General features: G+C 45.4%; 1 protein-coding gene across 1 annotated transcript in view; it reads left to right on the top strand.

Moving 5' to 3' along the window:
- The window catches only part of LOC147011101 (ETS-related transcription factor Elf-1-like), a gene marked incomplete at its 5' end in the record, with an annotated part of 124,841 nt that overhangs the window by 13,612 nt on the left and 83,822 nt on the right, over positions 1–27,407 (top strand). The gene's annotated exons all lie outside the window — the stretch shown is intronic.

Below are 27,407 nucleotides of genomic sequence, written 5' to 3'. Positions count from 1 at the left end.
CAATGATTACAACGGTGTGTGTGTGTGCCTGCAAGCTTCACGAACGGAGGAAGGTTCCTGCACGCTGTGCACATGCCATCACGCCTTCGTTAACTATCGTATTGACACGATTACAATTATCGTACATCTGGCAACAATGGTTGTCGGACTACAAGTAATATTCTAGCCCTCCGTTAACCACACCCATTTTGGTGTGATTGGCACTCAGGAAATTGTCGTCATGGGACCGCCCCCACCAGGCTGATTGACAGGCGTGGTCCCGCCCACCCCTTCATTGCCCGATGCTTACTTTGAAATGCTTATTTTGTGGAAACCTATCAAGTTGTGAAAATTTTGAGTGGTCATGTACCTTCCCACTATAAAATGCAGTGGATTTGTGTTCAAACCAAGTCCTGAGCTTCAACCAAATTTGAGTTGTGCTGTCTGAAAAGAATAATAATAATAATTACCAAGTTCTGTCTGTTTTTTGTTTTTGTAGCTCATCGATGCTGTCCAAAAGTTTCATGAATGTTGTTGGATGTGAAATCCTCCACAGACAATTGCTTAATACTTTCTAGGTTTATATGTTTGTATATTGGTAGTTTTATTCATTTATTTGTTTATTTAAGGATTTGTGTTGTATTAAACTTAGGGAGTGTCCATTCCATCCCAACATGGGGAAGTCTCGTGATGTCCTGACTTGCAAATAACGTGTCCTTTTGGGCAGGTGATTGACTGCAGAATTGATGTAATTTGGTATAGCATGAAATGGGAGCGGGCACGATACTACATGTATTTACACAGAGAGCTTTGCATCCTCCCCTCCTGCCCCATACTCTCAACCCACCCCCCCCCTTCCACACGCACACACTTTTTTCTCTTGTGTACAAAATTTAGGCTCATGGAAGAGCGAGGAAACTGAGTACAAGGCAAAGTGTTTGAGAGTGGGTTAGGGTTCAGAATGTCTGTCCATTGGGACCATACTCTGTGCAGAGGGTTGGTGCTGCCGAAGCAGTCGCCTTGGCGATTGGGCACAATCCTGGGCAGATCGCCACTCCGACACAGGATACCAGCAAGCTGGCACTCATTCTGCTGACCTCAGAAGGATGACAAGCAGAGTCAACCCCACCTGGTATTAATTCAACAGCTGAGAGGGATTTGAACTCAGGATCCTAGGATCCCAAGCCCATCACCCCAACCATTAAGCCAACACCAGGCATGTTCAGAATGTGGATGTAATGCAAGGTAATTAATTAGCAAAGGAGAGAAAAGGAAGCGGTATGAACCTGAAAGTAGGAAGGGTGGGTTTCAGATGGAGGGATGGTGGGTATTGGAGTACAAATGCAGGATTGCTTGAGCTTGGGGTGTTGAAGGCATGAAGGCAAACTTGAAGGCATGGAGAGAAGAGTGGAATCCATCTGACGCAGGAAAGTGGTTTCACAAGCAGGAGAAAAGAGCAACAAGGAAGAGTGGAAGTGAGCAGTCAACCTCAATTTCTGAGTTTTAGAAGGAACGCGTTATTGGAAGAACGTGTGCATCCTGGAGCGACTGGGGACAGTTGTGGGAACATCAACAGCGTACTGTAACTCGGCAGTGTTGGAGGTCGAGGCCACCAACCTGGTGATGAGAGAGCAGCAGGCCTTGTGCTTCTGCTGCTGTTGTGCGAGATGTCGAAGGTTTTTGCTTTAGTTTTCACTGCTTCTTTATTCCAAAGAGCCCACAGTTTCCCACAATGCACTTCATAACACAACTGCTGATTGAATGGAATCTCGAGCGACAAATTAGGGCTTTTATATAGGACAGGAAACTGGCCATCTCTTTGGTCATCATGCTCCCCAGGACACTTGAGACTGCCACCTTCTTGCACCCTTTCCCACAACGATATTGATACAAGGTATCAAACTCTGGTTTTATTCATCAAGGGTGCATTCACTGCTTGCACATTACACTTGTTTGAATTGCAGAGATGTTAAGATGCATTGCTAGAAGTGACATGTCACAAGGATTGATCTGTCCTGTCCTGAATGTCCAAGCATTTGTTGTGCACTGTAACACAATGGAGGAAGGGAGGGGTTAGATTGAGAGAGAGATGGGGGGTAATGAGAAGAAACTTTTTGGGAATGTTGCAAGGGTGTGGGGCAAGTTTTCAGCCATTGTGCAAATGTAATATGTAGATTTTTCTCTTCGAACATCCTTCACTTGTTCTGCAAGGAGAGCGGAATATGTTTTGCTTTATTCACAGAGGAAAGCCCTGTGCTGTTTGGGCGTGGATGAAGTTTTGAGACATCGACGCCGGGAAAGGCGTCTGTTGTGCAGATTGCTTTCTCCCCATGCCACCCCAACCCCTCCCTTCCCTTTACTCGGCCACCTATACGCATGGAACCGTTGACGGTGCAGTACTGTTGTGGAAATTCTGGGAACTCTGCTGGTACTACACAGGATGGGCAGCGGGTAGATTTATATGGCGAATTGTTTCTTGCACACCGGAGAAGCTTTCGTAAGTTTGTTTTAAACTCTCGATTAGAGCACGTGACAACTGGGAAATTGATGATAAACCTGTTTTTTTATGGTTCTGAGTTGAAGAACGTGTAGTTCACTGTATACTGCTTTGCACAGGTTTGGCAACAGCAGTTCTGTTATAATTCCAGCAATATGCGAAGCATTTGCCTTCGTAGCTGTACTTTTCCTGTCAAAAGATGGCCTTGGATGAAAATTATTGATCGGTGGTGGGGGGGGGGGGGCACGAGGTAAGTGGTGGATAAGGATCGGCCAAATCGGGCACTCGTGGATTTGTTTGTTGAGATTTCTCTTGCACTCTTATCCCCGGCCGTCACCCTCACACCACCTCTGCTAATGCAGGACAAGGGCATTGAGTGGCATTGATGTGTTGCATGAATTGCAAGGGCACAAGTCAGCAATGTAGTAATGATAGTACTGTACATGGAATTTGAACGTGGAATCCCAGCATCACATGCAATATGCTCGGATAAGAATGCAGAGCAGATGAAAATGTGACATGCTTGTATATGATTATAATTATTGTACATGTCGACAGTGATTGTCGGACTACACGTAATTTTCCACCCCACAATTCCATTTACTTGGCCACATATATATATATATATATATATATATATATATATATATATATATATATATATATATATATATATATATATATATATATATATATATATATATATATATATATATATACATATACATACATACTCTGAATAGAGCGTCAGTGCTGCCAAAGCAGTCTCCTGGGATATTGGGCACAATCCTGGATGGGTCGCTACTCCATCACAGGATGCTCGAATGGCTCAATCGTTTCAGCAAGCTGGTACTCATTTTGCCAACCTCAGGATGATAGGCTGAGTCAACCCCACCTGGAGTTGATTAAATGGAAGTAGGATTTGAACTCGGGACCCTGGGATTCCAAGTTCACCACCTTGACCATGAAGCCAACACTAGGGGCACATACAGTCGTAGCCAAAAATATTGGCACCCTTGCACTTTTTTTCAAATAACTATTTTCTTTAAAAAGTAAGTTGAAATTGACAAAAGTATTTGTTCTCCACAATTCTTTATGTCACGGTTAATATTACAGAAGCTTTGTTTTTGATTCAGAACTTAATATTGTTGCGGAAATGGCCCTTAGTGTGTTATCAAATATAGGATTAGCACAGATCCCCCTTAAAATGCATGTTTAGCCAGGTTGTTTGGTAATCGGATATTACATGTGTGTCGGGAGGTGTAGCAGGCTGTCCAGTGTCCGTACAGTGGTGGTGTACCGAGAGGCCTTGCTTCTTTTTCCTCCCCCCCCCCTTCTTACTAGCCCCACCCAGCGCTCTGACAGTCAGTCAAGACGTGCTGGCAACCCATTGGACGAGGGCTGCTGCAGTCTCGAGCGATGGACCAAACACGGGTCCCCGGAGGCGGTCCCTAAGGCCCGCCCCAAAAAGGCAAATAGAACTGGCTGTATTGTGAGTGTGGGATCTGCTTTCGTAAAAAGAGTGCGCCCCAAGAAGGCAAGGGAGGAACTGCGTGATGTCTGCCTTCTGCTGGATGAGAGGCTGCTGGTGTCAGTCGGCGATCGGCTTCGTAAGGCAGGCCCGCCTCAAAAAGGCGAATAGAACTGGCTACTTTGTGAGTCTGGGATCTGCTTTCGTAAAAAGAGTGCGCCCCAAGAAGGCAAGGGAGGAACTGCGTGAGGTCTGCCTTCTGCTGGATGAGTGGCTGCTGGTGTCGGTTGGCGATCTGCTTCATGAGGAAGGCCCGCCCCGAAAGGCAAGAGGAACTGCATGAGGGGAGTCTGCGATCGGCTTCGTGAGGAAGGCCCGCCCCAAAAGGCAAGAGGAACTGCATGAGGGGAGTCTGCGATCGGCTTTGTGAGGAAGGCCCGCCCCGAAAGGCAAGAGGAACTGCAAGAGGTCTGTCTGCCATCTGCTGGATGAGAAACTGCTTGTGTCGAGTATGCGATCTGCTTGATGAGTGACTTGACGGCTGTTCCTCCTCTGCGATGGACCCAGTGTGCAGGTCGTCCCCAGGTTCATCCTGAATCCAACCAGCGAGCCTCTGACTGTCTTTGCTCCTGGCACGGCTGAACACGTCTTTCCATCCCGTCGATCCGCCTGCAGAGCCCAACGCCCCAATTTGGCCTAATCTGGTGAACGGGCCAGGCCTGGATTTGTACACTGGACCTTGTGAAAAACCAGCTGGAACATACTATAGATCTTCCTCTTTTGTGCCGTCGACCTTACGGGGGCTGAACGCGCCGAGGCTGCGTGCGCAAGCGCTGCCGGGGAAAAGGAGTACGAGCGCCATCTTGCCACGCGGCGTGTTCCTGCTTGGGCGCTCGAATCCGTTGACATCGGCTTGTCACGAGCCGCATTTGTGCCTTTGACACTTTCCCCTCGTCCATGAGGCATCACCAAGTACTCTGTGTCTTGTCTGCATGTTGTCTAAGGTTTATCTCGCTAGGGTTCCCTTTGAAACCCATATCCGAATCTCCCTAGTGAAAAGCGGGTTATAGATTAGTTACAACATTGTCGTGAATGCTTTGCTTGTGTTGTGTTCCCCGATGTGTCCCCAATAAATCTGGCTGATTCATATGAAAGTTGCCGCCTTTAGTTTATTCGTGCCGTGCTGAGGAACAATCACTCGATTTGTATTTAAAACCAAATGGGCTACGGACTGGCAGACTTTGCTCGGTCTCTGACAAGCCCAGTCTGTAGCTGGGGTCTATTTCCCCAACTGGTAAGGCCCAGGTGTAGGTTGGTATCGTGATCCGAGTCACATGACCCGAGGCCTGTGCCGAACTGGCCGGCGTTATAACCCCGGAGACGGCGGTGCTGTTAAGTGACTAGACCCGCAGCCAGGGGCATCGAACCCATGTGAACGAGGTACCAATGTTGCACACCATAGGATGTTGGGACCCACAGCACTAACTCTCAAACTGACCGTCTGCCGGGATCTGGTAGGTGGGTGTGACCCCCAGGGCCTTTATAGTGACCCCTGAAAAGGGTCTAGATCATGTATTCAAGGTACCGGCTGAAACCAATTCAGAATCGTGCGTTATGATTCCACGAATATGAAGTGACACGTGACAGACGTTTTGAGTGGTGGAAACCCCCCGGCAGATGCCCTTAAAGGGACCCTGAAAAAGGGTCCAGATCATGTTTTCTAGGTACCGGCTGAAACCAATTCAGAATCGTAGTCTGGGTTCCCCTGAGTACGAAATGACCCATGACAGACGTTTTGAGTGGTGGAAACCCCCCGGCAGATGCCCTTAAAGGGACCCTGAAAAAGGGTCCAGATCATGTTTTCTAGGTACCGGCTGAAACCAATTCAGAATCGTAGTCTGGGTTCCCCTGAGTACGAAATGACCCATGACAGACGTTTTGAGTGGTGGAAACCCCCCGGCAGACGCCCTTAAAGGAACCACTTTTGTGACCCCTGAAAAGGGGTCTGGATCATGTATTCTTGGTACCGGCTGAAACCAATTCAGAATCATAGTCTGGGTTTCCCTGAATAGGAAATGACCCAGGACAGACGTTTTGAGTGGTGGACACCCCCTGGCAGACGCCCACCCCTGAGCAGGTGCTCTTGATCACTATATTGTGCCAATTGAGAATCGTTGGGGTGACACGAAATGCCCCATGGCAGATGTTTTCGGTGGGAGAACCACTCGGGTAATCAAAAGACATAGCACATCATCTCTAGTCAACTATCAATACAGGATATAATCATATTGCAAATTGACTGCATTCTGTAACTCTCTGCTGCCAGTTAAAGGGGCACACCCGCGATATAAAAAAACACTCAAACCACTGAATAGCAATAACACCTCGTACCCTATCGAAGTAAATTAGCAGAAATATTCGACGAAATATCGCGGATTTTGAATGAATTCCCATATTAGTTTTTTGTAAACAATTACGATTACTTGAGAATGTGTAACTTTATGGGTGTATGGGCTATTTATATCTTTTCTGTAACTGTTTATGACAACTCTCAAGTCATGCAAATACACGTAGCTTTGTTGAAACCGCTTTCTACTGCGCTGGTCTCATCACATATAACACGCTAGTCTCTCTGTCGTCAACACTCACTCACAGTCCACTACTGTCTCTGTAAACTCTCACCTAATTACATAGCTCACTACTGTCTATATCAACTCTCAATTATAATACATAGCTCACTGCTGTCTGTATCAACTCTCACTTATAATACATAGCTCACTACTGTCAATATCAACTCTCACTTATAATACATAGCTCACTGCTGTCTGTCTATCAACTCTCACTTATAATACATAGCTCACTGCTGTCTATATCAACTCTCACTTATAATACATAGCTCACTGCTGTCTATATCAACTCTCACTTATAATACATAGCTCACTGCTGTCTATATCAACTCTCACTTATAATACATAGCTCACTGCTGTCTGTCTATCAACTCTCACTTATAATACATAGCTCACTGCTGTCTGTCTATCAACTCTCACTTATAATACATAGCTCACTGCTGTCTGTCTATCAACTCTCACTTATAATACATAGCTCACTGCTGTATCTATCAACTTATAATACAGCACAGTGCTGTTTACTTTCACATAGGATACATAGCGAGCTGCTGTTTCTGTCAACTCTCACTTATAATACATAGCTCACTGCTGTCGATGTCAACTCTCACTTATAATACATAGCTCACTGCTGTCTGTCTATCAACTCTCACTTATAATACATAGCTCACTACTGTATCTATCAACTTATAATACAGCACAGTGCTGTCTCTACTTTCACATAGGATACATAGCACGCTGCTGTTTCTGTCAACTCTCACTTATAATACATAGCACACTGCTATCTCTGTTAACTATGACTTATATGTAGCACACTGCTGTATCTGTTAACTCTCGCCGCACTGTCTCTGTAAATTCTCGGTTATTGCAAACTATCGTCGAATCAATCTGTCTCGCTATCTTCCTCGCTCCATGGCTCAGTGTCGATGTCGTCCTCCGAAACATCATTATCTTCAGTGTCGGCAGTAGTGATGGAGTCGCTGACGTTGGTGTTGTCTCGAAAGAGATCGACTGGCACTTCGGGTCCCGAAAACCATTCTGGAACGAGACATTCACTCTCTCGTCGCCATCCGTAGTCCAGAGGATCCAGGCCCTGTGCCGGATTTGCCGCCGTAGCACGACCCCACAGCATGCTGACGTAGTTGGTGTGTGCAATCTTCTTTGCCAGACTTTTCTGGCAGGGTGGTAGGAGGGCGCAGTCGATCTGCTTCAAGTTCACCAGCGGCGTATCCTGCAGAAAAAGAATGCATGAAAAGTGTCACTCCGATGAATCAGATACAGGGTCAGTTACAAAATACTTCTACGGGCAATAAAGTAAACCAGAGTAGAACAGTGCAAGCTTTACTGACCTGATTGATCTTGCCGGTCATTTGCAGTAATTTGGCATGTCTCGCCTCATTGATGTCGACCTGACCGCTCTGTCCATACACTACGCAGGTGTACTCCTGTAGAGTAGGCTCATCTGGTTTGTCTGCGGTACTGATGTTTCGGAATGCCTTGATGAACCGGCCGGAACTGTCCTTCATGAGAATCTCCAACGGCCCAACCTTTCCCTTACGGTAGAATGCCGTCGTGAAGTCTGTTCCAGTGAAGACATGGATGGCAATGATTGCCAATGACAGTCCAGGTTGCATGGCTTCCAAAGCCTTTACGATTTGATTCAGATTGATGTATCGGCGATTGTTGGCAACGCCACAGTCCATGATCACTGTTGGTCCCTGCGTACTGCTCTCTACATGTCTTCCCAGCATATGAATAAGGATGGCCATTACATCTGTATCTGATGCTCTGACCACAATACATCCAGCAACATTACTGGCATGAAATGCGATCAGAGTATCCGCTTCTTCGTGTTTCCCTTGAAGGTGGCAAAGTATATATCATAATACTTATATGTTCTGAATAGGCAATACAATAGTTTACAAATAAATCATTACGAAGCATTAATCGCCTGGTGCGTGCTTTTCTAGTGCGTCTCGTGCGATGACGTCATAATTCTGCTGTCTACTCTCCATATGATTAAAATTATCCCGCACGACACAAAATGCAGACCGGGGTGTACATCATGGATACGGAATCATTATATCAAAATATGAATATAAATAAAACGCGTTCATAATGAACGGTTTTTCAGTATACGTTGTATACACGCTGTATCCAGAAACAACTCACACGTTGTGTCTTATGTGGGATGCCAGTCCGTAACAGTACATGGTATCGTAAATTCATTAAATCGTCATTTATACGCAATAATGGAAATTAAAATATTGACAAATATTTTAATAGGTAATAGGTAATACTTACTGTATCCGTATGATGCTTGAAATGATAAATTATATGGCGAAGTTCCGTATTGTTGGAAGAATTTCGTCCGAAAACAAGATTCAAAGCTACTACTCGTACTATATCAATGCGACGTAGGCCGCGTGGCCGCCAAAACTGAGAAAATACCGTGCTCTGACCTTCATTTTCAAGGCATGGGCATGCCGTTAAAGGCCGGGTGGAGGCCAAGGTTACCGTCATATTTTTAGAAGCGTGCCACTTTCAGTTGCCAAGCAACGACATGCAACGAGCACGGCGAGGTGTCCACAATCAAGGCCGAACTGCAGTCTCCGAAACCCGGTCTTTAATCAAACACACACCAACTGGACTTTGCTTGTTTAAACAAACATCTGTCGGCACTTTTAGGTGTAGGAAACAGTTTTAGCAATATAGCCTTGGTTTCACAGGAGCGGATCCATGATTTACGTGACTGGGTGCTGGCAAAAAAGGCACCTCAACTCCCCCATGACGCCAGGGGTCACACGAAGTGGTTCCTTTAAGGGCGTCTGCCGGGGTTTTTTCCACCACTCAAAACGTCTGTCCTGGGTCATTTCGTACTCAGGGAAACCCAAACTATAATTCTGAATTGGTTTCAGCCGGTACCTGGAATACATGATCTCGACCGCTTTTCAGGGGTCACAAAAGTGGTTCCTTTAAGGGCGTCTGCCGGGGGGTTTCCACCACTCAAAACGTCTGTCATGGGTCATTTCGTACTCAGGGGAACCCAGACTATGATTCTGAATTGGTTTCAGCCGGAACCTAGAAAACATGATCTCGACCCTTTTTCAGGGTCCCTTTAAGGGCGTCTGCCGGGGGGGGGGGGGGGTCCACCACTCAAAACGTCTGTCACGTGTCACTTCATATTCGTGGAGTCATAACGCACGATTCTGAATTGGTTTCAGCCGGTACCTAGAATACATGATCTAGACCCTTTTTCAGGGGTCACTATAAAGGCCCTGGGGGCCACACCCATCTACCAGATCCCGGCAGACGGTCAGTTTGAGAGTTAGTGCTGTTGATCCCAACATCCCATGGGTGCAACATTCACATGAGTTCGATGCCCCTGGCTCCCGGTATAGACACCGAATCTTTAACATTTGGCTTTCAAGAGTCGGGTGCGAATCCTGCCACCGCCGAATCCTTTACAATATATCCTATTAAATCAGAAAATAAGAAGAAATGGCATTGATTAAAATTATTGACACCCTCGACCTAATATTTGGTATCGCAGCCTTTGGACAAAATAACTACAGTCAAACGTTTCCTATAGCCATGAATGAGCTTCCCACATCTCTCTATAGGATGTTTGTCCCACTCTTCTTGTACAAACTGCTCCAGTTCTCCCAGATTTGAAGGGTGCCTTCTCCCAACTGCTATTTTCAGACCTTATCACATGTGTTCAATGGGATTTAGATCTGGACTCATTGCTGGCCACTTCAGAACAGTCCAGTGTTTTGTCTTGAACCATTCCTGGGTGCTTTTTGAAGTGTGTTTGGGGTCATTGCCCTGCTGCAAGATCCATGACCTTTGACGGAGACCCAACATTCTGACAATGGGTTGAACATTGCGCTCCAAAATGCTTTGGTAATCTCGTGATTTCATAATGCCATGCACACATTCAAGGCACCCAATGCCAGAGGAAGCACTGCAACCCCAAAACATCACTGAACCTCCTCCATGTTTGACTGTAGGGAAGTTGTTTTCTTTGAAGGCTTCATTTTGTTTTCTGTAAACATATGGATGATGTGCTTTCCAAAAAAGCTGGAATTTAGTCTCATCTGTCCACAGGACATTCTCCGAGAAGGATTTTGGCTTATTGAGGTGTGTTTTGGCAAACTCCAGTCAGGCTTTCTTCTGTTTTTCTCTCTCAGCAGTGGGGTCCTCTTGGGTCTCCTTTCATAGAACCGCCTTTCATCGAGTTGGCGACCGATGGTGCGAGTTGAAACTGTCGTACCTTGTGTCTGAAGGTCAGTTTGAATCTATTTGGCTTTTGATTGGCTTCGACATGATCTATTTGGCTTCGACTTGATCGAGCTGCTTTTTCTACCATTTGAACAATCCTTCGCTCCAATCTTCGATCAAGTTTTCCCTTGCCGCCACATCCAGGGAGGTTGGCTTCAGTGCCATGGACCTTAAACTTCCTGATAACATTGCGTATGGTGGACACAGGAACATGAAGGTTTCTGGAGATGGACTTGTAGCCTTGAGATTGTCCATGCTTGGCGAAAATCTTGTCTGACCTCCTCAGACAATTCTCTGGTTTTTCTTTCTTTTCTGCATGCTCATTGTGGGACACACTGTAACATAAAACAGCAGAATGACTCCTTTTCTCCATTCAAACTGGTTCAATGAGTGATTATTATTTTATTTTTTTGGAAAGATTGCAGGCACCTTCAACTCATCACAGGTGAGTTCATTTCCAAAGGAAACAGAATCACCTGCTTGAAATCTAATTGCTTCTAAAAGGTGCTAATAATATTGTCTGGGCCATTTTTGGATTTTTGTGTGGAATAAGCTAAGATTTAGTAATTGTTTTGGCTTTTTTGTTGTTTTGTTCCACTACAAACCAAACAAATGCGTATGTGAATACAAAAATTTATTTTTATTTCAACAATTTTCTGGAAGAAATGGTGCATTATTTGAAAAAGGCGCAAGGGTGCCAATATTTTTGGCCAGGACATTATGTACAGTACCTTTGGAAAGTATTCACATCTCTTGACCTTTGTCATATTTTGTTGCATTACATCCTGAATTTAAAATGGATTAAATTTTAAAAATGTTGTCACCGATCTACACAAAATATCCCATAATGACAACGTGAAAAATGTTTTTAGAATTTTTGGCAAATTCATTAAAAATTAAAAGCTGAAATGTCTCGTGTCAATAAGTGTTCAACCCCTGAGTCAATACTTTGTAGAAGCACATTTGGCAGTGATTACAGCTTCAAATCTTCTTGGGCATGTCTGTATCAGCTTTGCATATCTGGATTTCAGTATTTTCTCCCATTCTTCCTTGCAGATTTTCTCAAACTCTTTCAAGTTGGATGGGGAGCATCGGTGAACAGCAATCTTCAAGTCTTTCCACAGATTCTCAATGGGATTCAAGTCGGGGCTTTGGATGGGCCACTCAAGGACTTTCACGTTCTTGTTCTGAAGCCATTCGATTGTTGCTTTGGTTGTATGCTTGGATTCTATCCATCCATCAGAACCATACTCTGTGCATTGTTGGTGCTGCCTAAGCAGTCTCCTTGACTATTGGGCACAATCCTGGACGGGTTGCCAATCTGACACAGTATACCAGCATGCTGGCACTCATTCTGCTGACCTCAGAAGGATGACGGGCTAACTGCCTTTCCTAGTATTAATTCAACAGCCAAGTGGGATGCTTGGGGTCATTGTCCTGTTAGAACGTAAATCTTTGCCACAGTCTCAGGTCTTTTGCACTCTGAAGCACGTTCTTCTCGAGGATTTGTCTGTATTTGGCTCCATTCATTGTTCCCTCTCTTCTTAAGTCTCCCACTCCCTGCCGCTGAAAAGAATCCCCATAGCATGGTGCTTGATTTCCACCAGATGTAACTCATTGCATCCAGGCCAAAGAGTTCAATTTTCATTTCATCAGACCACAGAATCTTTTTCCTCATGCTCTGTCTTTTATGTGCCTTTTTGCAAACTCCAGGTCTGTTATCATGTGCCTTTTTCTCAGGAGTGGTTTCCGTCTGGCCACTCTCCCATAAAGCCGAGATTTGTGAAGTATTGCAGAGACTGTTGTCCTTGCAGCAGGTTCTCCCATCTCTGCCAAGGAACTCTCTAGTTCTGTCACTGGTTATTGGGTTCTTGGTCACCTCCCTGACCAAGGTCCTTCTTGCTCAGTTTGGTCAGATGGCCAGCTCTAGAAAGAGTCTGGGTAGTTCCATATTCTTTCTATTTCCTAATGATAGGGTTCACAGTGCTCTTGGGAACTTGTAACACTCCAGAATTTGTTTTATACCCTTCCCCAGATCTATGCCTCCTCACAATTCTATATCAGAGTTATACGGACAGTTCCCTGGACTTCATGGTGGAGTTTCTGCTCTGATACGCACTGTCAACTGTGGGACCTTGTATAGAAAGGTGAGTGGTGTTTTTTATTTTTATTTTTGTTTTTTCTTTCTTTCTAAATCGCATACAAACAATTGAATTAGCCACAGGTGGACTCCAATCATGTTGGTCGAGACATCTCCGGGATGATCAAAGGAAATTGGTTGCACCTGAGCTCTTTGGAGTGTCATAGCAAAGGGGTTGAATACTTATTGATGCAAGACATTTAAGTTTTACATTTTCAAAAGATTTGTAAAATTTTCTGAAAACATGTGTTCACTTTGTCATTATGGGGTATTTTGTGGATATAGATGACAAAAAAATGAAATTCAACCCATTTTAATATCAGGCAAAGAAATGCAACAAAATGTGACAAAAGTCGAGGGGTGTGGATACTTTCTGAAGGCACTGTATATTGAACATATTGTAAACATTTTCATTTGTTTGTACGTTATTCTTTCAGGCTGAACCGTTGCAACTCGAAGCACCAAAATTTGGGTGCAGGTACTTCAGAACCTGGGCAAGGTTTTAAGCCAACACATGTTGGCTTTGACTTGTCCATTTTGAGCCCACCAATAGCTGCTATAAAGTGTATATATTGGAATGTGGGTTCAGGCAGAGCTGCTGCCGGTCTGCAGGCAAAAGTTAACCATAATGCCAATAACTCCACAGATTTTCAATATCCACCATGTCCCAAAACCACAGCAGGGAAAAGCTCACCCAGTCGGGCAACACTGGGTATCCCCCACGGGGGCAGTGCAGGGTAGCCTCTGCTATTATATTGTTGCAAATTCGCGCCCGCCGGTGTGCGATCGGCCACGTAAATCGAATCGCGACACGTCGCCCACCGGACGGACAATTCAGTCGTGACCCTCCGGGAACTATCGCCCGGAGCCAGTCACGGGTGGGGGTTTAACCTCACCACAATCGTGCCAATTGCCCACCCGCGCAGGATAGGGTTGCTCGCCAAATCTGACCCACCGAAGTACCTGCGCGAGTGGTCGACCGGGCGATCGTACCACGCCACAGACCGACTCCGGACACGAACCGCTTAAGCAGTTCGTTCCGTATTACAGGGATAACCGAGCGGAGTTATCGTCGGCCTTGACGGTTCCGATTAATTACCGGGCATTTTAAACCCACTACGAATCTCTTAAGCGATGCAGAATGGAGAGTCAATAAAAAGGAAGGAGACGAAGCAGAGCGGGAACAGTTCAACAAGCAAGCATTTTATTTACACACACAGACACAAAGCAAGCACGTATCCACAGCCATACAATTATGCAACAAAAGCAAATGCAGAGTTAAAACCGTATAAGACCGACACACGGCAACACTTGCACAGTTCTACTTTACGGACGGCGCCACCACAAGCATTAACACAAAAAGCAAAGGAAAAAGAAAAGAAGTCGCGACTTCCCTTTTCGTGGCTGGTGAGTCCCTTTCCCACGACCGTCAGCGTGGTCATGCCTGGCCCCGACCTCTCTCGCGGCCGGCGAACCCTCTCCGGCACTCCTCGTCTGGATGCGCAGGTCCACCTCACAACCGGCGCGGCCGCGTCTCCCGTCCGTGCCTTCGTTGACAGGCCACTCGCCAAGCCGCGAGTGCAGGACCTCTTCCCCCGACAAGACAAGCAGCGCCAAGGAGACGACGTCCAGCCCATAAGCTCAAACAACCCGAAGAACACAGGAACTCTCGAAGACTCGCTTTACCTCTTCAAGGTCCGTGCTGTCCGCCTTTTGTAGCGCGGGGCTCCGCCTTTCGCTCCGCCCAGTTTTCGGCCCCGCCTCCCTTCGAGCTTCTTGGAGAAGCCTCTCGAAGGGGGGTGTGCTCTCTCGCTCTCCCTCCACCCCGCCCCGTGCGGGGGCCGGGGGTGTCAGTTTGGCTCAAGGCCAGGGAATTATTCCCCCCAAAAGAGGCCCCCACCTTTTCTCACCTTTGACCCCCCGGCTCGGATCGCACTTCCACCACACCGAGCGCGGAGAATTTAGACTGGAGAAACAGGCGGGAAAACCCCCCGAGCATCGTTGGTGTTTTTTGTTCTTCTGCGGAGCTCGTAACCGCACGGGGCCTATTGAATAGCGAGTGGAGAAGATGTGGTAGCGTAGATGGTGGAGGTGGCATGGTTGTAGTGTGGTTGGCGCTGTGGTGGGGATGGCGTGGTTGTTGAGATGCTGTTTGTTTGAAATAAAAGATAGAACAGAAAAATGGCTAACTCAAAGCGTCGCAGCCCGGATGGATCACATAAATTCCCTCTATACAACGGGTTTGGGCTAACTACACATGGACCTATCGAGATATCTCACCTGAGGACTCTTTATGGTGTAATGCGAATTTCCACAACCATAACAATATCCACGTCAATCATGCTGTGTCTTTAAACTGTGAGTAGTGTGAGTGCCGGAATCATGTCCCATACAGCCCTTGCTGCACGTCATGTCTGTAACAGCATTGACCAATGCACACATATCTGGCTCAAGTGGAAGTGACCCTTCATTTATTAACTTGCATAAGGAACACTATATACATTCTGCTTCAATGCGCTTGCATACACCCCTTGACTCTTTCACATTTTGTTGTGTAGCAGCCTGAATTTAAAATGGATTAAATCGAGATACTTTTTATTTTTGTCACTGATCGCCATATAATACCCCTTATTGTCAAAGTGGAAAGTTATTTTTTTTTTTCCAGAAGTTAATTAAAATTGAAAATCTAAAATGTCTTGAGTCAAAGTATTCAACCCCTTTGCTCTGAGACTCTAAATTGAGCTCAAGTACATTCAATTTCCTTTGCTCATCCTTGAGATGTCCACAACATGATTGGAGTGCACCTGTGGCCAAGTCAATTGATTGCACTGAAAGAAACACACCTTTCTATATAAGGTCCCCCAGTTGGTGCATGTCAGAGCAGAAACTCTACCAGGAAGTCCATGGAACAGTCCGTAGAACTCCGAGATCGAACTGTGAGGAGGTATAGATCTGGGGAAGGGTATAAAACTATTTCTAGTGTTGAAAGTTCCCAAGAGCACAGTGAGCTCCATCATTAGGAAATAGAAAGAATATGGAACTACCCAGACTCTTCCTAGAGCTGGCCGTCTGACCAAACTGAGCAGCCGGGCAAGAAGGACCTTGGTCAGGGAGGGAGGTGACCATAAACCCAATGACCACTCTGACAGAACTACCGAGTTCCTCAGCTAAGATGGGAAAATCTGCCAAAAGGACAACAGTCTCTGCAGCACTTCGCAAATCTCGGCTTTATGGGAGACTGGCCAGACGGAAGCCATTCCTAAGAAAGAAATACATGACAGCAGGCCTGGCGTTTGCAAAAAGGCACGTGAAAGACTGAAAGCACGAGGCAAAAGATTCTGTGGTCTGATGAGACAAAAATTGAATTCTTTGGGCTGAATGAAAAGCGCTATGTCTGGTGGAAACCGAGTAAAGCTCATCACCCATCTAACACCATCCCAACTGTGAAGCATGGTGGTGGCAGTATCATGCTATGGGGATGCTTTTCAGCAGCAGGAACTGGGAGATTTGTAAGGATAGAGGGAACAATGAATGGGGCTAAATGCAGGCAAATCCTTGAAGAGAACCTGCTTTGTTGTGCAAAAGACCTAAGACTGTGGCACACATGTACGTTCCAACAGGACAATGACCCCAAGCTTACAGCCAAAGCAACACTGGATTGGCTTCATTCCAACAACGTGAAAGTCCTTGAGTGGCCCAGCCAAAGCCCAGAGTTGAATCCCATTGAGAATGTGTGGAAAGAATTGAAGATTGGTGTTCACTGACACTCCCCGTCCAACTTGACAGAGTTTGAGCAAATCTACAAGGAAGAATGGGAGAAAATCCCCAAATCTAGATGTGCAAACTTGATAAAGACATGCCCAAGAAGACTTAAAGGTGAAATCCCTGCAAAAGGCACTTCCACAAAGTGTTGACTTGGGGAGTGTGGGGTGGGGGGTGGCTGAGTGCTTATGTAAATTAGATATTTTTGTGTTTCATTTTCCATGGGATAGTTAAATTTACAAAAAGGGTGTCGTTTTGTGGTTTGTGTTGAATGAAGGCACGATAATTTTTTCTGGGTGCAGGAGACGATTGACCGGCTGGGATGGTGGCTTGGGAAATATGCTTACTGAGTCGAGGGCACCCCGCGCACCGAAGGCGTCAGCCAGAATAGGCCGTGGGTCCAAGTGACTGAGGATTTAAGAGTATGTAATGGGCACAGGTTTTTTTTTTTTTTTTTTTTTTTTTGTATACCTTGGTCGAGGCTCGTATGAGAGCTAACACACAACTCACAGCAAGGAGGCATGAGACAAGAGGGGCGGGAGTGGAAGGGACAAAACAGTGGGGAACAGACACATTAGGTGAACTGTGGAAGGGAGAGGGATGGGGATGGGACGGGGAACATGGCGAAGAGAAGATGGACATTTCAGGGACTTTCAGGAAGGAAAGTAGGAGAAATGAAGGAAGTGGGCTTGGGGGGAGTATCGGGGTAGAAAAGATCGAGGATTTGGATGGGGGAAGATAAGAGTTGGTGGTGAACAGCTGTTTTGAAAGCCTGGAGGGAAGAATGGGAAAGAATAGAGTGAGGAAGTTTATTCCAAAGGCGGGAAAAAAGAGGAATGAAAGAGTGAAGATGAGCAGTGATTCGTGATTTTGGTAGTTTTACCAGAAGGGGGTTGTTGGCGGACCTTGAGCGCCCTGTGGAAATGTGGTGGGGACAAATCGCAGAGAGAGCAGGGGGTGCAAGGCTGGAGAGGAGTCTGTAGAAGACAGAAAGACCACCGACCAACCTGCGGTGATTGAGTGAGAGGCCCAAAGACTCAGCTTCATTGCGGGAGATGCCGATGATCTTAAATGCCCTGGTTTCGACAGCGTGAAGCCGAGAAAGGTGGGAGGCAGGAGCACCAGCCCAGAGGGGAGAGCAGTACTCCATCAAGCTACGGACAAAAGCTTTGTAAGTGGTCAGGAGCTCAAGAGGGCCGAGGAAGGACTTAGCACGACGGAGGATTCCCAGTCGGCGATTGGCTTTGGAGGCCAGGTTGGAAATGTGACTTTCCCAGGAAAGGTCATGGCAGATAGTGAGACCTAGAAGCTTGAAAGAAAAGACTTCTTCCAGAGGATTGTTGAGAAAGTGGATGGGGGGGTTTTGTAAACGGTCCTTTCGAAGAGACATAGTGAGAGTGTGAGATTTGTCTGGATTGAAAGACATGTTCCACGTGTTGGACCAGTTTGTGATTTTATCCAGATCTGCAGTGAGTGAAGAAGCTGCTGCTTGCCGGTCTGAGGGATGACAGATGGTACGGCAGAGGGTGGAGTCGTCGGCAAAGAGAAATAGAGGATTTTCCAGAGAGTCCGAGAGATCATTGATGAAAACCAGAAAAAGAACAGGGCCCAGAACGCTACCTTGAGGAACTCCAGCCTGCACAGGAAGAGGGGATGAAAGAACTCCATTTAGGGCCACACGTTGACTGCGACAGGAGAGGAAGTCTGCGAGCCATGAGTGGAGATGGCCTTGAATACCATGGGAAGAGAGTTTGGTGAGTAGGGCAGGGTGCCAGACTGTGTCAAAAGCACGTGATATGTCCAGGGATACGGCTCGGATTTCCTGTCTGGCATTGAGGACCTCCATCCATTGATGGGAGAGCAGAAGCAGCATATCCAGGGTAGAGTGACCTGGTCTGAAACCAAATTGATGATTGGAAATCAAGCCATTGGAGAAGAGGAAGGATTTCATATCTGAGGCGATGATGGATTCCATCACCTTGCTGATGATTGGGAGAAGGCTGATTGGTCTGTAGTTATAGGGATCTGTTTTTGCACCTTTTTTATGCAGGGCAGTGATGTTAGCAGATTTCCAAGCAGATGGCAGATGACCTTGGGAAAATGAGAGGGTGAATAGAACAGAGAGAGGGTGAGCAAGAGCAGAAGAGCAGGCTTTGAGGACACGTGGGCTGATGCCGTCTGGACCGGTTGCAGAATCTGACTCGAGGTTTGAAAGCAAGCTCTCCACCTTGTCAGGAGAAAAGGATACAGAGTCCAGGGACAGTTGGGTGCGACTGGGTAAAGTGGGTAGAGATAGTGATGGGTTTAGGACACAAGATTTAGCTGCAAACACCGAGTTTAGACATTCAGCTTTATCACGTGTGGAATCAGCAGTGCGGCCATTTGAGGTAAGGGAGGGGATGGAGGGGGAACATACACCAGAAACAGATTTGATTAAACGCCACCAGGATTTTGAGGAGGGAGAGAGGTTTGAGAGTTCAGACTTGAGATGAGAAAGATGTTGTTTTCTGGCTCTCCTGAGGGTAGATACACACTTGTTCCGAGCTTTGTGGAAAGAACTGAGATTGCCCTCAGTTGGGTTTGCTTTCCATGAGGCAAAGGCAAGTTGTTTCAGGACAACTGCCTCGCCACAAGCTTCAGTAAACCAAGGGCGGGAGGAAGGGTAAGACAACTGAACACGAGAGGGGATAAATCTGTGCATGAGGGAGAGCAAGTTTCTTTGAAAGAAAAGGTACCCAGGGAAAAGGGAACCGGAGCACCAAAATGCCATGTGGGCATTGATGGGGAAATGCCAGTGAGGGCATTCCCCACGTTGGTGAGGAGTAGGTAGGCTCATAGACAGCCTCAGCGACTCGGGGGGGGGGGGGGGGCGAAGATTGACTTCGGCAGGTGGGCAGACCTGCCAGTGGAGCCACGCCGCCCAGCCACGAAATTGTGCAAAGCACGGAGGAAAATTTGCGGGCCGGGCCCAAATTAATAATGAACACCAACACAGGCGATGGGAATCGTGGTTGCTAGAACCCATAGTTTAAAGAGACTGGCATGTTGAAAAGCTCTGGGGATAGTTTAAAGTTTAATAAATGGTAGGATAGATAGAATGTGTACCCTTTCGCACCATCCATCCCTTCACAGTTTGTAAGCCGCTGGACTCATCGTCAAAATGCTGAGGCCTGTGGGGGTTATTCTGAGGCTGCATTGGACCTCTAGACAGATGTACTTGCCTCTTCCTCAATCCTCTTTAACGGGATCTTGGGGATTGGGAAAAGACAGTTGGGACAGGTTAGCTGAACACAGACGATAAGAGGGTTAGGGACACATGTAATTTGGAATAAATAAATAAGTCTTGATATAATTTTTTGGTGGGTGGGTATGGTATAGGCAATAGGATGGGGGGGGGAGACTGTAGGACTGAACCCTTCTTCGGACTGGCCAATGCCACAACACTCCCTCCACAACTTCACGGGACCACACCGAGGCCGACCAGCTTCATGTGCGGACCTGTTGCACCTTATGTGCGGACCTGGTCTGCATTTGCCGTGCCTTTGCTTTGACTCCACTTACCATACCTTGTCCATACCTTTATTTACCTTGACATCACTTACCGTGCCTTGCCAAATCACTGAACCTTGCCATGTGCACCAGGACCATCTGTTGTGAAAGTGTTTGCAGGGACTGCCATGCAGGCAGCGCATTACTGGAGGCTGCATTTGCACAACCTGGACATCTTTTTGTTGATAAAGGCCAGTTCAAAAGGACACGCAATTATACCTTAACGTAACTCAACGACGCGTCTGCTCGAGCGCACTGCATCATGGGACGACCCGTGACTCGTCGAGTGAAATATTTTTCATACAATCTTAAAACGTCTCCAAAACATCCGATTTTTACCAGAATTTCGACAACCGAGTTTTAAGCGTCCCAAGCGATCGCAAAAACCGAAGACAAAATTAAAATCGAAGTTAAAACGAACTCGTAACGTCGAGCGAAGCAAAAATACTCCATTTCTCCACATTAATTTGCGGAATTATGTTTGACCTCACTGTAACCTTGACCTTTGACCAATTTTGACCAAAATCTAATCAGCGCAAGCCATCACCCTCCTGAATCACGTGGTGTAATTTGACATTGGTAGATTCTTCCGTTCTCGAGTTATCGTGCCTAAAAATGCACAAACAAACACACAAACAAACAAACAAACGGAAGTCATCAATATACTTACGAAATCTTTAGCTTTCGTAAGTAACAAACAAACAGAATCGGAACTGATCAATATACTTACGAAATCTTTAGATTTCGTAAGTAACAAGCAGTCATAGACTGGTACTTATGAAATCGTCAACTTCACCTCTGACCTTGTCTAATAAAAGCTGTCTCTGGAGAAGGTAGCGACGCAAACAAGAAGTTTCTACGATGATTCTGTACCAAACCATCAAAAATCTAATGTTTTGGATGTTTGACCTCACTGTGACCTTGACCTTTGACCGATTTTGACCAAAATCTAATCAGCACTGGCCATCACCCTCCTGAATCACGTGGTGTAATTTGACATTGGTAGCTTATTCCATTCTCGAGTTATCGTGCCTACAAACAAACAGATGATGGAAGTCATCAATATACTTATGAAATCTTTAGATTTCGTAAGTAACAAAGGACCATTGAGGGCCCTCAAGACGCCAGACTGTGTGATCACCTGCTGCTGCACTCTTCCCCAAATGTTTTCATTTACTGTGTTTTCTTCCCTTAAGTCACAGGTCCTGGGCCATGAGTAATGTATATAGTTCGAACCCACCTGTTTGTCTGTTTAGTTCAAATTCTGGAGATATAAGATAAAGATGTCTGTATGAGTGTTACAGGTTGGGATTACCGGAGCCACTGGGATTACGGGTTTCCTGGGTCAAAACGAAGATCCAGGCTTTCAATGACATCTTGGATGCTGCTGTCCTGTCTGTGCCTGTTTGTGGTGAGGATGTTGAGGTCGTGGAGAGATTCACTTACCTTGGCAGTGATATTCATGTCTCTGCTGGCTGTGAGTCAAAGGTCAATAGACGTCTGGGTCGGGCCTGGGGAGTCATGGATTCACTGGATAATGGGGTGTGGCGCTGCCAGAACCTGTGCGGGAGGACGAAAGTCTGAGTCTTCAGGTCCTTTGTGCTTCCAGTCTTGCTCTATGGATGTGAGACTTGGACTCTGACCAAGGATCTGAGACGGAGACTTAATTCCTTTGGTACCAAGTCTCTTCGGAGAATCCTTGGCTATCGCTGGTCGGACTTTGTGTCCAACCAGTGGTTGCTGAGAGAGACTCAAATGAGATTTGTTACCTGCATAGTCCGTGAGCGTCAGCTCCGGCTGTATGGACATGTGGCTCGTTTTCCTGACGCTGATCCTGCTCAACAGATTCTCTCAGCGAGGAAGTCTCGTGAGTGGAGGAGGCCAATGGGCCGACCACGTGCCTCGTGGTTGCAGCAGGTTGATCGGCATCTCAAGGAGATGGGGATTGGCCTGGCATCTGCCTGGGGGATGGCCAGATGGAGGCCCTGACGCAGCGATGCACTGCTCTGGGGCATGCTCACATACCTGATCTGATAGCTGTGCCACTAATCGTGTCCCCTGTTGGTGAGAGCAGAGATTTGGAAATTTGCCAGGGTGTCTGCGATGACTCGCCTACTCTTTGCGAAGGACACTATGGGATGTTTAACATCCATCAACTAATGCTAGCAGACGGGACATCCTGTTTAACGTACATCCGAAGGACGGCACACACATTGATTAATCACCCTGCTTGTGAAACATTTGAATGACAGTTCACAGCCAAGTCAGGATTTGAACCCAGGCTCGACAGCTGTCGAGGCCAGTGTACATTCCTTTTGGCTATCCCACAAACGCTGGTTTTATACTTGTATATTTCTATTAAACTCAGTGTATCCATCTTATCAGTCGAGGTTATTTTTTCCCTTCTCCAGCATTCACGTGTTATGCAACCGCCCCCCCCCCCCATCCTCTTCACACTTCCGTTTTGCCTCTTTGGGGCTTGGTTGCTTGTTTATACTCATTTACTTGGGTTATTGTCATGGGTTCTGTGTGTGTGTTCCACTTCCACTGAAGTTTCCAAAATATGGTAAGTTGATCATTTTCATTGTTACTTGTTTTCTAATTTAACCTTCATTTCTCTACCTCGTTACTTATAATAACTTCACTTCTGTTTGTTTCTTCATCCTTCCATCGTCTAAATGGACACCTGCAGGTTGTAGCAAAATTTAGTGTTCGACTGGTAAACCAGAGTTGAACTGGTATTTTGTTCGACTGTCACATGGTGTCATGGTTAGCGAAGTTGGGTTGGCTAGCAGGCGTTACCCTCTCCGGGGTAAGTGTGCAAGTGTTGCCATTTGAGAGATTGAGATTCCGAGTGCCCAGATTTGTCTTGTCTTGATGTAAAGCTTCGTGTTGTAAAAAATGCGGTGGAATTCCATCTTGCTTTCCTAAAGTCGATTGTCATGAACCATGTGTGAAGCAATTGTGAAATCTGGCGTGCAATTTTATTTTTATCTTGCCAAAATGAAGTTTTTGCAAGATATGTTAGTCAGCTTGTATGTTTTTTTTTATTTTTTTTATTTTTTTTTCTTTGTCTGTAATCACGTATAAAAAATTCTGCAGAGCACAGTTATCATTGGAAATTTTTGTAACTTCGCATATCAGAGGCCTTTCGAGGTCCCTTTCAGCACATAAAATTTTGAAGGTCAAAGGTCAAGGTAACTTTGTCGCAAATCAGGGGAGTCGACGAAACCCTTATTTTTTGAGTAATTTTGATCGGATCGTCTTCAAACTTCATGGGAATATAGTTCATGGTCTGGCGCTCAGCTGATTAATTTTTGGTGGCGATTGGCCTTGACCTTCATGGTTAGTGCCTGAGGTCAAACATATTTGACCCCAAGGTCAAATTTTCAAGTTTTAGGAACCATATTGTGTAGTACCTCAAATTGAACACCTCGATGAGTGCTTTCTAGATATGTCAAGCTTGAGACATTATGACGTCATTTGGTGACGTTATGAGGCAAACGCATATTTTTCATGGTTACTCTGTAGAACGATTCTCATCGGAATCTCTAGTAGGCAGATATTCCTCAAGGAGTCGCTCCTGGTGGACAGCAGCTCTGTTCACCTCAGTGTGACCTTAAAGAAGTCACACGTGGTCACCTTTTGGCAAGATACGGGTGGCACCCTGCGGGTGACATTGGTTTATTTTAACTTTTTATTTCTTGAGGTCTGGTGTTAACTACTATTCGCTGCAAAGGTTACACCGGCCAGTGTCCCTCCACTCACTTGTAAAGATGCTTTTTCACTCCTAAACATAACTCCTTTCCAGCCTTGATGACTATCCCCCCCCCCCTTTCCAATTGAGAAAATACAATTGCAGAAAATAGGGTAGGGTGGTCCAGAAAGAATGGGGGAGAAGGGGTGGGAGGAGATAAAGTAAAAACAAGGGGTTGGGCAGATTTGGATGAGACTGAGTGGAAGGGAGGGGGGTATCCATGTCAAGTGTGCACACCCTCCCGACACTAATACCTCATTTTCTCCCCATATGTTGGTCATTTATTCACTTGGGTGAAAAAAACAAATACCAACTTTTAGACCTGTGGGCCCATCGGGGCCCCCCAAATTTGGGTGCCCCCAGCTGCCCCACAATCTTCCAGAGGCCATATCACAGGTTGTAGTGGTCCGATTTGGCTGATCTTGGTATCGAAATGCTCGTAAAAGCGAGATCTTTCGAATCGCGTAAAGTAAAATCACTCTGAAACAGTAATTCAAAAAGTTATAGTTTGGGGCGCCCTTTGACCTTGGGCCCCCGCTCCCCAGCCAAACCGAAGGTCCCAATTTTTTTCGTGTGAGAATACCCCTTCATATACTCCAACACCTCAGCATAAATAAAAATGGGATCTCAATGGGTTCAAGTGTGTTGATGGTTTTATTGTTCGGTGTCCACATATCACGAATTCTTGATTCGACATTGGGCGACGTTTGCCGTCATCGTTCCAATGACGTCACCTGATGACAGGCGACTTTATGTCTGAAATTGACAATCATCATCTCTGGACTATTATATATGTATACGAGCAGGGATACCCATGCTCCGCACAGGAATCCCGTGGACGGCGGCGGGTCTGAAGGAGTATATGTCACAGTTAATTGTAAAATTGTAGAGGCTGCCACCATTATTATTTTTTTTCATCACCACTATAATATTATATTTTCCCCGCCATGTTTTATATGCAGAAGACTCGAGTTCAAAAACGTTAAGATTTATTGCCGCATCAGATAAAAAAACCATAATGCCTCAACAATGTGAGGCTGGTTTCATGTCATCATTTGCGACTTAATTTATACGTCGGGCATAACCCAGCCTGGCCCAGCGTATTTGATTTATTTACGTCTGTTATCCTGATAAAAAATTATGTTATATTATGTATACGAAGTTACAACGTACCTACGCCCATAACCATTCTATAAAATATCTACATAGCCCATAACCATTTAATTATAAAATATTATACACGTACGCCATCACCATTCTATTTATATCTGTAATATGTATATATACAAACCACCACCACCATTTTTTTTTATTTCCCACCACCATTTTTGTTTTTCATCAGCAACATGTATTTCCTTCATCGCACATCCTATTCCCGTTTATGAAATAACTGAAGTAGCTCAATAATTTTAGTGGAGTGCTCGAGGATAAACAATATTTGATGTCTTCCCCTCTGGGGCCAATATAGTCAGGGATCCAAACTCAGAAAGGCCGCTATTTTAGGAGTTACCGGACACCGCTTCCTATACTTTGCAGGCCTCATTTTTTCTTTAGTTTAGTGCCTTAGGATTAATAATCAAGAGGCCTGCTCAGTCATCTCGATTGCGAACATCTCACAAATTGTATTTGAACATACGTACCCACTAAAAAATGGGTGCGATTTTTCGGTATCACTAATTTTTCAAAAAACGTTTTATAAGTTCTTCAAATATCAAGTTAGACAGTTGATTTCAACCCCTAGTAAGGACGTTGGCATGGTCTTTCATATGCTGAGGTCACATATGTCAAATTACGCCAATTGGAGGTTGAAAAAATTAAGTTTCAGTGCAAATTGACCCCCAAAAATAGCTGAATCTGCAGTAAATATGTTTTCATTCATCTTAAACTTGATTTTGTGTTCTCAAAATAACTTATCGTAGATACAGTAGGGTCAATTAATATTCATTTGACATACATATATATATATATATATATATATATATATATATATATATATGTATTTGTTAGCCAATTACCTACCCTAAAATAGTGAATACAATGAAATTTAATATAATAAAGATTTTTGAAAAAAAAATGTGACCAGCCGAAACCAAGTAAGGTAGCATATTTTCGACCTCAGTGAGGTTACCGTTTGAGGAGGAGTACCATGTTGATGTACATAATCTAAAGCTTGGCTGTAGGCGAGTTGCACAGTGTATTTTCAAAATCCGACAACAACTTTTGAACATCATCTGCAACTGCGATCATCTCGGCTTGTGCCTGCAATGCGGCTGTGGTGTCATGGGCTACTGCTTCTGCGAGCTTACGAATAGCTGCGTTGAGTGAGGCCATCACATCAAGATAAACACCAGGTTCATCCAGAGTCCATGATTCAAAAGCTTCCCAGTACAGCTCCAGCATAGTAGACATCACCAGAGTATGACATCGTACCATCTTGTAGTAGTCCTTGCCAGCCATGAGCTTGTTCATGGTTCCACCGAGAAACACCTTGGCTTCCACAATGAGAGTTTCAATACCAGAGGACTTAAAGAGTTTGCCAAGAGCTCCGAGGAAGTTGCTAGCTATATGGAAGCCCCCCATACGTAGTATCAGATGTTTATATTTATCTGGCTCCTTTTGAAGTCCGAGGTTTATTTCGTATATGGCTTGGTCGCACGTCAGTACACAATGCTGTTGGCCTAGTGCTTGTGTGACTGTGATACAGTATTAAACTGAAGCTTCAACGACATCAGGTTTTGTTGGAGATTCTGGGAAGAATGGCCCATATCCAATCAATGTCTGTGATGTGCTCTCCTCCACCAAAAGGCATGAAAGGCATTCCATGAGATGAAGCTGTCATCGTCAACAGTTTGAAAACAGTCGTTTTGTATCAACTGCCAAGAAACTGTGTGGTCTGATAATAAATTAGTTGCATGTTCTTCGTGTGTCAGGCTTACACCACTCATAGAACGACTACGCTGTCGATCTTGCAAGGTCAAACCACTGTCTTTGGTATGGAAGGGCTGAATCCCTGTACAAAAAGCTTTTCTGGATTTAGCTAATGGTACTGAAGCATAGGTACTTGAGAGATCATCCGTATTTCTTGGATATTGGTAGATGTTGTGTGTTGTCCCATGCATTGTGCTACCATCTGGAGTGTGCTCGTGAAAAACCAAGTTGTCAATGGCGCAATGAGTGAATGGTCCACTTTTTAAATTATTTGGGATTAATGGCTTGTCTTGTTCTGGTTCATCAGTGGGTTGTGCCATAGTGGTGATGAACCTCTGTGCGTCTTGATAGCTAATACTATTTCCAAAATGGTTCATCATTGTTATGATCTCTTTACTCCTTGTTTGTTTCAATAC

The sequence above is a fragment of the Eptatretus burgeri genome, chromosome 16, assembly GCF_056783735.1.
Source record: "Eptatretus burgeri isolate ZD-2024b chromosome 16, Ebu_testis_v1, whole genome shotgun sequence".
NCBI lineage: Eukaryota > Metazoa > Chordata > Myxini > Myxiniformes > Myxinidae > Eptatretus > Eptatretus burgeri.
This window is presented reverse-complemented; position numbering and strand designations above follow the sequence as displayed.